A 12,500-nucleotide genomic window follows, 5' to 3' on the forward strand; every position below is an offset into this window, starting at 1 on the left:
GATCTAGAACGATGTGTACTTGTGCGGCTATGTGGTCTTTGGAATGACACTGGTTTTCTGATCGGAAGGTCATGGGGTCAAGCCTTGAAAAAGGCATTTTACTCACATTCTCTCACCGTGGACAGGTGAAAAAATGAATGCCTGGGTATCTACAGTATTGTCTCTGTCGGAAAAAAAAAAGTAATATCATTACCTAACAGCCGTCATGTCTCGTTCTATACGTTACGTGTTGCTATTGGTCAGCTTTGTAAAGCTCCAAAGAGCGTGTTGAGAAGATATTGCCCTTTATAACAGCTCCATTTTTTTTGGTTTCTTTTTTTTTTTATTAGCAGGTCTGATAACCCAAATTTTTATGAGCTCATTGTTGTAATGGAATACTCTCGAACCAACGCATTTATAACTGCTTTGTTTATCAGACCTGTAGATATGTGCACTTTGATCTAGACTCATTTTTAAAAAATTGTACGTCTGATCATCTGATCATCCGTTATGACTCTCCCTAACTTCTCTTCAAAACTATCCCTCTTTTGGATAACGATGACGATGTGAAAATACAGTTGATGATGATGATGATGATGATGATGAAGAAGGTGGTGGTGGTGGTGGTGGTTATAACAGTAAGAGAATGGGGAGGGGTGGTGGTGGTGATTATAACAATAGGAGGAGGAGGATAAGAAGAAGGAGGAGAAGAAGGTGCTGGAGGTGGACGTGGAGGAGGAGGAGGTGGTTGATATGAAGGAGGAGGAAGGATGGATGGAATGGATACAATTCAATAAATGTAGAGTACGTAACAGGGAAATTGCATCACTACGACCCACGTTTTCCAACTCGGCGTCCTTGAATAGTCGGTACCACCCGTTGTCAGAGTCAGTGTGTCAGTCTGACCGATGGCTACGGTCTGACCTTCCCTGACCTGAAATTACAGGCGCTGATTGGTCAGCACGCTGAAAACATTATTGTATGCTGGACACACGCGCGCAAACATTACCTAGCTAAATAACTTGGGTTGGCTGTGATAGTTTTCAGAATTGCTCTCAATCGTGCAGTCGTGCACTTGCACTTACATCGCTTCAGAAACTGCTCTCTTCGTGTAATATTGCTTCGTTATCGTATTATTTCTTCGTTATAATCAGGGACGGCTGGTAATAATGGGCAGGGTGGGCAAATACCAGCCTGTTTTTTCAAGTTATATGCTGTATTACCAGGTCCTAAATAATCAAATCTAAATTAGATAATTTCAAAAGTTACTACTTAAAATTGATACTTTGTACTGAAATCAATTTGTGTGTATTTTTGATAGATTGCGAATCACCATGCATCCCGTAATACATAAACCAGGATACGCTCCTGTTCTTTTTATCACCCCCCCCCCCCCCCCCCCAACCACTCCACTCCACTCCGCCCACATCGTCATCTCATCGTCACGTCGCCTGACGGTGATTTTGCTGTCTGGCCTCTCTAGTACTAGGTCGGGCTAATTCAAATGAGCCCACCTTATTAACCAGTGTACACTAAATAGAGATTTTGGCAAACGAACTTTTTCTTATTTATTGCCTTACTTGTGCTGGGAAGGTTCCAGTATTGAATTAAATTTATTAATTTACTAATATTATATCAATTTAGTATTAGTTTGTGTTGTTTTAATATATTTGTTTATCCATTTAAATTATTTCTTTTTTTTCCCCTCGTTTTCTTTAGTGTTTCTCAAAACTCATTTATTTAAATTGTTTTCTTATTTGTTTGTTGTTGTTGTTGTTTTTTTGTTGTGTTTTTTGTTTTGTTTTTTAACAAATTAATTTGTTAATTCTTTTTTTTATTATTATTCTTAAAGTAATTACCGCTGTATTTTTATTGCCAGACTAAATATTTTTGCAAAACAATGTAATTTTCTATTGTATTCCCTCTAATAAAACAAAACACTTTTATTCAGAAGTCACGACTAAATAAATATATAAAATACAACCACCATTTTGGTTTTCTCAACAATTGAATTAGTATACGAGAAATACTCTTCTGAGTAAGGAGATAGTTGAATTCTAAGTTATAGAGGAAATACGGAAGGGTGGGCAGATTCCGTACTTGCCCGTCCTGAAGCTAATACATACATAAGATGGTTCGCGATGAAGAGGCGGGAAGCAAGGGATTGGTTGGGTAAGGAGCAAAGATAACACGGTAATTATTGTGACGATAGTCAAACGAATACATGAGGAGAGATTGGTAACATTATTTTGTCTTAATTATATTGTATGAAGTATTGGCGAAAGCCTAATATTAAATAAACGTTGTTTTTGTTTGTCTTATTTTGACTATGGAACTGATACTGATACTTGTCATAGCAGACCTGCCTACTTTAGATAGGAAAATAAAAATCGTAGTTTTCAGGGCTAATAAAATCGTAGATATTTTAACTACCCTTTAAAAAAATCACCGGAATTTTCGTCTGTTTTGATAGATATCAAATTTTAAAAAACGAGAAAAAATAATTGGAAACGTAATAATGATGGTGATGGTGGTATAGTGGTAGCGGTGGTGGTAGTAGTAATGATGATGGTAATATTATTATTATTATTATTATTATTATTATTATTATTATTATTATTATTATTATTATTATTATTATTATTAATATTATTATTATTATTATTATTATTATTATTATTATTATTATTATTATTATTATTATTATTATTATTATTATTATTATTGTTATTATTATTATTATTATTATTATTATTATTATTATTATTATTATTATTATTATTATTATTATTATTATTATTATTATTATTATTATCATTGTTATTATTATTGTACGTATTGGTGGTATTACTATTGTTGTATTTTTTTTTTTGGTGGTTATTAATGGTATCAGTTTATTGTTTGGTCCCATTTGCCATTATTTTCCACTTTCATGTATGTGGTCATCAAATTGTATGATTAATTGGCGAAAGCCTAAGATTGAATAAATTTTGTAATATCGTATGGTAACCATCATTGTCGACGACATCGTCGTTGTCATCATAATCATCATCATCATCATCATCATCATCATCATCATCATCATCATCATCATCATCATCATCATCATCATCATCATTAACAACAACAACAACAACAATATTAACAACAAGTACAACAATAGAAATAAAAACAATATCAACATCACCATACAATTTCCGTCATCGTCTCCACAACTATCATTCTAACCAACAGCACCACCAAAACCACTACCATAATTACCCCTCACCGCCTCGTCTTCCTCCTCCTCCTCCACCACCACCACCACCGCTACCACTATTCCAACCACTACCACCACCGGCACAATCATTCTGACCACCAAGACAGCAGTAAAAATTATGCAATTTGAGCTCTGAATGAAACTCGAGTCATATCGCTGTTGTTGCTTCTCCATGAAAACTTTAAGGTTACTACGTACTACTGAAAACCAGAAATATGTAAAAGCAATATTAATATCGCCGTTGAGGGATTAAAGCATCTCTTTAATTTTTCGAGTGAAGGAAATGGACTTGTATTGTCAAGGTGTTGTCGCATTATGTCTCGTCGCTTTATTTTTTAGTTGTATTCTCTTTCGTGATTCATTTTTGATTACGTTTGGAAGAATTAAAATCTACTGGTATTGTCATTTCATTGTGAATGTGATTATTGGTGGTTGAAATATTTTTTGTTTAAAGGCGAAAAAAAAAATCAAAAAAAATTTTTATTAAAAAAAAAACCAAAAAAAATAAAAAATAAAAAATATATATCATATATATATATATATATATATATATATATATATATATATATATATATATATATATATATATATATATATATATATATATATATATATGACCGAATCCTCTTTGCCCAACCACTGTAAATAGGCTAGAACCGCCACTGGTTATAATATTGATTTATCATTGTGAAAATTAAGATATAATCTTTACAAAAATGGACGATAATTTCGGAGAGAGAGTAAGTTGTATAAATCCTTTAAAATGTTTTCCACATATGAAATATACAATATACGTAAGAATTTTGTAGCACTAGAGCTATATATATATATATATATATATATATATATATATATATATATATATATATATATATATATATATATATATATAATGTGCGGCTACTCATTGAACGGGTACATGATCTTTTTGTATTTATTTATTTATTTATGTACCATTTATTTTTATTTGCGTGGAATTAAGCAAACAGCATTTAATTAATGGTCATTTATTAAAGAATTAAAACCTTATGCTATTCATTTTTTCTCTCTCATGCTCTCTATCTCCCCCCCCCCCCCTCCCCCCACGAACTCTCTCTCTCTCTCTCTCTCTCTCTCTCTCTCTCTCTCTCTCTCTCTCTCTCTCTCTCTCTCTCTCTCTCTCTCTCTCTCCCTGTCTCTACTAGTGCGGGGCGGTCCTTGGCAAGCTTAAAACCGTGGCCTACAGGAGTAAAACACACGGAGTAGTAACACTCATTTCAAATTGTAACCTAATTAGAGAAGAGGGGTGATGCCTTCTTTATTTGCTCACCGTACTTCATAGTTACTTCGATAATTTAATAAAATTTGAAATTTATCCCCATTAACGGAGATAATGGCATCGCCCAAGGCGTTGATCGAGTTGTTCGTGGCGTTGATACACACACGCAACTCCTACCCCCCCCCCTCCCCCCCCCCCCCCCCCCCCACACACACATTAGAGGGCAGCGAGCATTGAAGAGTAAGAGAGAGACGTGAAGTTATAATAAGAGGGGTGGATGAGGTGATAAGAGGGGTCGATGGTGACTTTTCACCAGATCTAACAAACTCAGCTACCCATTCATTGCTGAGTAGACAGGGATTCAGAAAAAAATCGACTGCACCCGGGATCGATCTCTGGCCCTTTGCGTATAAAGAGAGTGCTCTATCAACTGAGCTATCGGGGTCCCCAAATATTCTATTGGACTTTTTTAAAATTCAGACGTTATAACTGGGTTTTTTGGAAGGAAGAAACTAATGAAACTCATATTATTTGATTAGTAAAAACACCAAACGAAATTTTAATATTATTGCATTATTTTAAATGACAACACTGCGATAGAAAGGAGTGGTGACAAGAGATGGACAAAAGAAAACAAAAAATCGGATTTGCTACTTGCTAGGTTCGACACACACACACACACACACACACACACAAACACACACATCTTTTGTAGTCACATACATTTCAAACAATAACCCATTAGAGAAGAGGGGTCATGCCTTCACCATAGATCATTGTCATTGCGATCATTATGGTGTAGTAAATTTTGAAATTTACCCCGTATAATGGAATCGTCCAAGGCGTGCGCCTCCTGTTCCCCCCATCTCACACACGAAAGGGCGGTTTGCGGAGTGGAGGTTGGTGGTCGTCTGCCTGTATGGTCGTCTGTGTCGTTTAGTGTATGGCAAAGGGGGGTGGGTGCGATTAATTAAGTGGGATGGGTGGTGATTGGTGGAAGATAGGCAACCGAAGCAACGAATCGCTGGGGAAGTAGTAGGCTATGGCGCGAGACCGTAGGACCGTGGTCCTTGCAAGGACCGCCCCGCACTAGTTGAAAGGTGATAAGAAGTGAGGACCGGCGCCGGTCTTCCCCTCTGGGACCGGTCTTCGGTTCACAGCTAAAAGACCGTCGGACCGCGGTCCAGACCGGTCTTCAGCGCGGCACTAGTCTCTACTCGACTCTCCAATGTCACTATTTAGGGTGCATATTACAAAACATTTTCTGATAACCCTTTGTTGTATAGTGCGTGGGTGTATATGTGTGTGTGTGTGTGTGGGGGGGGGGGGTCAATGAGAGAGAGAGAGAGAGAGAGAGAGAGAGGGGGGGGGGGGAAGAAACAAAACCGCACATGTCTTTGATCGTGCAAGTTATTGTAATAATAATTATTATGATGACGATAATAATAATAATAATAATAATAATAATAATAATAATAATAATAATAATAATAATAATAATAATAATAATAATAATAATAATAATAATAATAATAATAATAAATTAATACAATATCATATAGCCTGAGTTAGTCGGCCTTCTAGAGAGCGTTACTCTTGGGCACATTTACTGGTACATATTATATAGGCCCTACACACCCTCCATAAACAGATATAGATAGCAGTTACATGAGCACCAACCTGACAATCAAATTTATATTGTTTGGCAATGCAAATTAATAATTGAGCTGTTCATTAAATCAATAAACTACACAGGCATAAAATATTAAAGATTTAAGCTAAGAAAGCTGAATTATTGGAATTAACAGAAATGGATTTCGATTTTTTAAATTTAATTTACCACAGGGCTGGTTGGACATCGATCTAGCCATTATGTTCAGTATTCATCAAAGATATTCACATACCTATTATTAATCGCGACGGCCCAGGTTTGAGAGTGTTTTCAAGATGACGGCCATTTATATCGATCGAAAGTTAAAAGGACAAAATTTCTGGCCAAATCTTTTAATACGTGTATTTTTAGAGTACGGCAGTTAACTGGTTATGTTTGTTATTGTCGTCATGAAGAATATTTTTGGTCTGTTTATGATGGTTATAAAGGGTTTTTCTCTTTCAACAAGACAACGGAAACCAGTGCAAAAATCAAATATCATCCACAATGTTAAAACAGGCCCATAAATGCACATGTGTGCATATATATAGAATGTGGCACAAAACAAAGCGCTATCTGCCATAACTATATTTACACCCAGCTACCCATATATTATCAAACAGCGGAACTTGAATAAGATTATTCTTGCGTATCGTATAATCGATCCAAGGCTGCGACTCTGTTCACTTCCTCCCCACCCCACTACCTAAAATCCAGCAGATTACGAATCACGTCAATATTACTGTGTCTCGGCCTTGACTCACTCATGCATTTTTGCTGTTATGCACGTTGTGCTACACACTTGTATCACTTGTATCGTGGATAACGAAGGCCATGCTTTTATCCGTCTCTATTCGTGGCCTTCGTTATACTAGAGGCCCAAGACTGGATACAGTGACGTCACTCTCTAAATCATAACAAGTGAGAGAGAGGAGACAGCGAGCCGAGCGGGCGGCTGTGTGTGTTACCAGTGAAGCGAGGCAGGAAAAAACATAGATTTTCCAGATTGGAACTTTTGTGGCCAACTTTTAGGAAACCCAGATTTAAAAAATTCGATATGCATTATTTAACGACTTTCCTTAGAAAATAGATGTTTACTAATTATTGATTTCGTTGATTAGCATTTATTTTTCATTCAAACTCATTTTGCCGATGCAAATGATCCTATATCAACCCGACTTCCATTTTTCTTGGACTTCGACGATAACGATTGCGAAGATTTATAATAAGATCATTTACTTTTGTCATTGAAATTTATAGCAAACCACTTTTTTTACACATCATTTTCACATTATTATATTATGCTTACGTTTAACAGTTTATAAATAACACGACAAAAAAATTACCCCCCCCCCCCCCCACCATGCTAGCTATATTTGGCATGGTTAAGAAGAAATAATTGGCATGAATTATTTTTTTCCACTCGCATACAACACACACCAATTCATTACTATTTCGCTGTAATACACACTGGATCTCAAGTCCTAGCAAAAAATACAAGTCGATTTTATTTCTCATAAAAAAAGAATTGTACAAGAATAATAAGGGGGCTAAATGCTCTTTTAAAATCTTTATTTCATTCAAAATTTTAATTGTAATATGGGCAATAGTAGGCCAATACTAATATAAAAAATAAAATAAACAAAACATTACCTTGCTCCGTCAATGATAATTATTGGGCACGAAACGCAAGAAGTTCAATCTGCAGACACTATATATAAACTATAGATTGACTATAAAAATATAGTGTTTCGCTGTTCAACAGCTCATCAGTGCAGCTTGGAACTCAAAAAAATCAGTTGGATACCTACAGGTTCCACAGAGTTCAATCTGCAGACACTATATATCTATTATAATTTCTGTAAATGTATACATAATGTTGATATGTACATACTGGTCAATTGTTAATCCTAAAAAGAATATGCAACAGTGATGACAATAAACAAAGAGATGTGATTTTATGGTAATAAGAAGGAAAAGGAATGAGAAAACATAGAGTTGGACTTGACATGGAGACACATGTGGCATGGAACTGGCGATTGATATATAAAATGGGCAGCCCTTACATCCCCCACATACGTCGTGAGCTCTGCAGGAATCTAAACCCGATGGTTGTCTGAAACATGTGCCTCCAGTCTTATCCAATAATGAGAAGGAAAAGAAGATGACCTATGCTCTTTTCGTAAGAGTTTGAAGCTTCCTTTTGTTCTTTGATGTTGTTGCCTTATCTGTGAACATCTTGGAGTAATTGTTGAGGAAAATGTTGACAGCTGGTTTGCAGAATCTGTGAACAACGTCGAGCAGATCTGTGTTACAAATATCACAATTTTTCCCCAATAATTCTAAATCAGAAAGCCTTTGCAGAGTGAGTTTCATTAAAAGAAATCTCTGATTGGTGTTTGAAAGCAGACGCTGTTCATGATCATGATTGCCAATCAAGAACTGAAAAATTTTAAAAATGTGTGTCATGATTTCAACAGCATAATCAGTTGGCCACGTCAAACCGCCTCGGTCGAGAACAGAAATGTAAGCCAATGATTCTGCTGTTGATTCCACTTGAAGGACCCGTTCTTGTCGAAACTCACTCTTGCAGCCAGCACAAGTCACATTAAGCAATGCTTTTCGAGCACAGTATCCAGAGACAAAGACAAGAGCTTTCAATTGCTCTGAAACAAGTTCAATATCATCACAATCATAAAGTAAAGGAGTAAAATATTGGATGTCATCATGACAAGAGGAATCATTTAATCTTATTTCTTCCAATGGTTCAGTGATATCTTTTAATCTCAAAGAACCACTTGAAGCAGAAATAAACTTAAGAACGCTAAGAAGCTTCAACTTTTTCTCGCCCTCAAGAAGTTGTTGAACGGAGACATGATAATTACCTCCGCTCAACTGTCTGTACTGGCTGAAACGAAACTCCAGATCATCAGTCTGAAACTTTCCCAACAAGACATATTTATATTTCTTATGAGATAAGAGATAAGGAACAAATTCAAGAAAAGTAGAATAGTGTGAACAAGAGCATCCATGGTTTCTCTCGACAATACTCCTTCTCGTGGTTTCATCCCTAACCTGCTCCAGTCTTTGAACCAAGTCAAAGCATCTTGAAGAAATGAGAAATTGGAATCAGAAATGGAATTAATTGGCTTGCATCTCTCATCCCTCAATCTCCTGCCTTTCAGCGGATGCTTGACATTTAGAACATTCCATAGCTGTACAATGAACAATATAAATGATACTGTCCCACTGACATTGACATTCCATTTGGATCCAAAGTGCTCCAAGGCAGCAGCATTCCGTCTGTCAAAAATTCTCAACATCAGTGGAACACTCTGTTTCTCAGTAGGCGATGGATTCAAACATTTTCGATTCAAAGATGGAGCAAGTTTCACGACTGATGACTTCTCTTCCTCGTATACTTTTGTAATGTGACACATGGATGCTCTCATAACTGAAGATGAAGGATTTTCATTGTTGGTCAGTACAGGTGGTAACATAAAAGTCTTCTCCAAGTCTTTTTGAGAAGTCCAGTTATTTCTAATACATTTGAAAAGGTGGACAGTATCAAAAAGAAAAAAAAGTTTCTCTGAAGGAATGACAGGATTTGGAATAGATGGACAAAGACTTCCCCCAGACATTATAGCAAAGGCATTGCGGTTAATTCTGTTGTTGTCAGAAATAACACACAAAACATGAAAACCAACATCATGAAGAACTTGCAATGTTTTAAGAAGCAAACATTGCAAATAACGAGCATCAATATTTTTTACAGGTAAAATGGCAACAACATCTTTCTGTTTACAAAGAACTGAGGAAATCATGAAGACCTGGGCAGTGCTTGCCTCAGAAACCTGACAATTATATGCAGAGCCCTCGTTTCCCCCCTTTATACGACAACTGGTGAGAAATATGAATTTCGTCCATCATGAGAACGACATCACGCTCATGCTCTTGCATTTTAAGACATCGCTGTCTTAAATATGCTTCATGATCTTTAGAATTAGGAAAACCAGTCTTCATTTCAAAGACAGAGGAAAGTTTTCTAAGATAGGACTGATGAGGCAAAGTAAGAAAGGAATTCCTTAGAAGAATAGGCACGAGGAGCAGATGCAAACAACTGGAATGCCCAGATAAGGGTAGAGCAACTGTAACGTTTTACAGACAAGTTAACTAACTTAAGCTGCTCAACCAAAAACCTAACTTTTGGCATGAACAAAGACTTGGACTCATCATCTTCATCATTGTCAATACTGTTGCATAGACTATCAATTGCTGAAACATAAAGTTGCAGCTGGTCCTCCAAGTTACTTCTATCAAATCCATTCCCATGACAAAAATGGGAAAGGACAGTGTCAAATTGAGACCAGCATGTAAGAGTTGGGGGAGAAGTTTTCCCAAAAATCCATGCAATGGCGCTATCAGGAACCCTTTCTGAAAAACAAAGAAAAAAATAATGGTCAAGTCATCACACTAACATATATTATAATATCCATGCTTCAATGAAAAATAAGTTGTATCTTTTTTATTGTCTTCTTTCATCATTTAAACAAGATCCTTATAAAATGGTTGATAGTGAGATAATAATATATCTTTTAATTGTATATAATAACATCACAGCATTAAGATAGACTTTAATAAAAATTATACTTACTATATTTATTACTACTTCTACTACCATTAGTGTTACTACTACCACTACTACTAATAATATTTCAAACTACTACTCTACCAAGAATATTATTACTGCAATTACTATTATACGACTACAACCACTACTAGAACTACTGTTAGTGGTAGACTACCATTGCCATTATTGGTGTCACTACTACTAATATTGCCATTGCTACTAGTACTACTATATTGGCGTTCCTACTACTACTGCTACTATTACCACCACCACTGCTACTACTACTTCTAACACCAGCACTACTCTTATATACTAGAAGTTCTATCTAGCACTATTACTATTACTATTTTAGAAATCATTTATTCTAATTCTAAACATGTCAATTTTCAAGGTAAATACTTACGATTATCAGAAAATATTTCCACATGCATGTCAGAGAAAACTTTGATTGAAGACAGCAACTTTGGAGCACTGTCAACAGTATCAATAATCCTGTAAAGGGTGCAGTGGTCAGGCATTGGTGGATCATCAGGTGAAGACGATGAGGCAAGAAAAAAACGATAAATCCATAATTTCGCATCAACTCTGGTATTGAAAATGCCACAGAATTCTGTATAATTCTTAATCCGATCATTTTCAACCCATCGTTTAAAAGACTCATCGTCTCTCTTTAAAACTGCATCTCGCCTTTCGTCGGGGGCTTTCCGTTTCAGGGATATTTTCGTAGATAAATAGGAGGGACAGTTGGGAAAGATGGAAGGATAGGCATCTTTTGTCAATTTTTGTATGCTTCTCTCTACACTGAGAATGGAACCGTCAGGTCTTGTGACAGAATCTACTCTGACAATAAATCTGTCACAAAAATGACGCTCACATACCACAGCTGTAGAAGAAGGTTGGAAATCTTGTCTTGGTATCTTCCTCAACCAAAGGTTTTTCCTATCCAAATCCGAGGGAAATTCAAAGGCAGACACTTTCTCAGAAGGATAATAATTTCCTTTACAATTTGGCACACAGCACTTACGAGGCATGATGAAAATGCAAAACAATGGATGGTATTTATCAAAATATGAATGACTATTTAACAAATTATCTATAGAAAACAAGAGGGTACAATAATCCGATAAGAATGAATTGAAAATGAATGACAACACAGTCAACCATTAACCGGTTTTCAAGATATGAAGTGAGTAGAAAAGTGCCAGAAGACAATAGAGAATAAAAATTTTTCGCGGCGGTGGTGGGGTTTGAACCTGCGACCTTATTGGTACGACAACTCCGCCTGGCAGATGAGAGCGTGGCTCTACCGTGTGAGCTATCCACGAACACAAAAATATTCGTTTCAAACCCAAGTCATTTCTAGATCCCTCTCTCATCCACTTCTGGGACCGCCGATTCGTTCGCCCACCACCATCGCGAAGTATTTTGACCAGCAGTTAAGCTTAACAGCCAATATTCTCAACACAAACATATAACATAGAAACGATTGAGACATTGAGTATGCTCCGGTGTATGGGGTGAATTTTTAATTCAGAAAAGAGTGTGGAGCAGGCACTTATGTTGGTAACAACAAGATATGAAGTGAGTAGAAAAGTGCCAGAAGACAATAGAGAATAAAAATTTTTTTTTTTTTTTCGCGGCGGTGGTGGGGTTTGAACCTGCGACCTTATTGGTACGACAACTCCGCCTGGCAGATGAGAGCGTGGCTCTACCGTGTGAGCTA

The 12,500-nt window shown here is 36.3% G+C and overlaps 1 protein-coding gene across 2 annotated transcripts in view; it reads left to right on the plus strand.

Annotated features, from left to right (window-relative positions):
• LOC144966419 (hexokinase type 2-like) overlaps positions 1–12,500 on the plus strand; it is a 45,903-nt gene that overhangs the window by 303 nt on the left and 33,100 nt on the right. The gene's annotated exons all lie outside the window — the stretch shown is intronic.

This window comes from Berghia stephanieae, chromosome 2, assembly GCF_034508935.2.
Source record: "Berghia stephanieae isolate SIO BIC M18660-M18661 chromosome 2, UCSD_Bste_1.3, whole genome shotgun sequence".
Taxonomy (NCBI): Eukaryota; Metazoa; Mollusca; class Gastropoda; order Nudibranchia; family Aeolidiidae; genus Berghia; species Berghia stephanieae.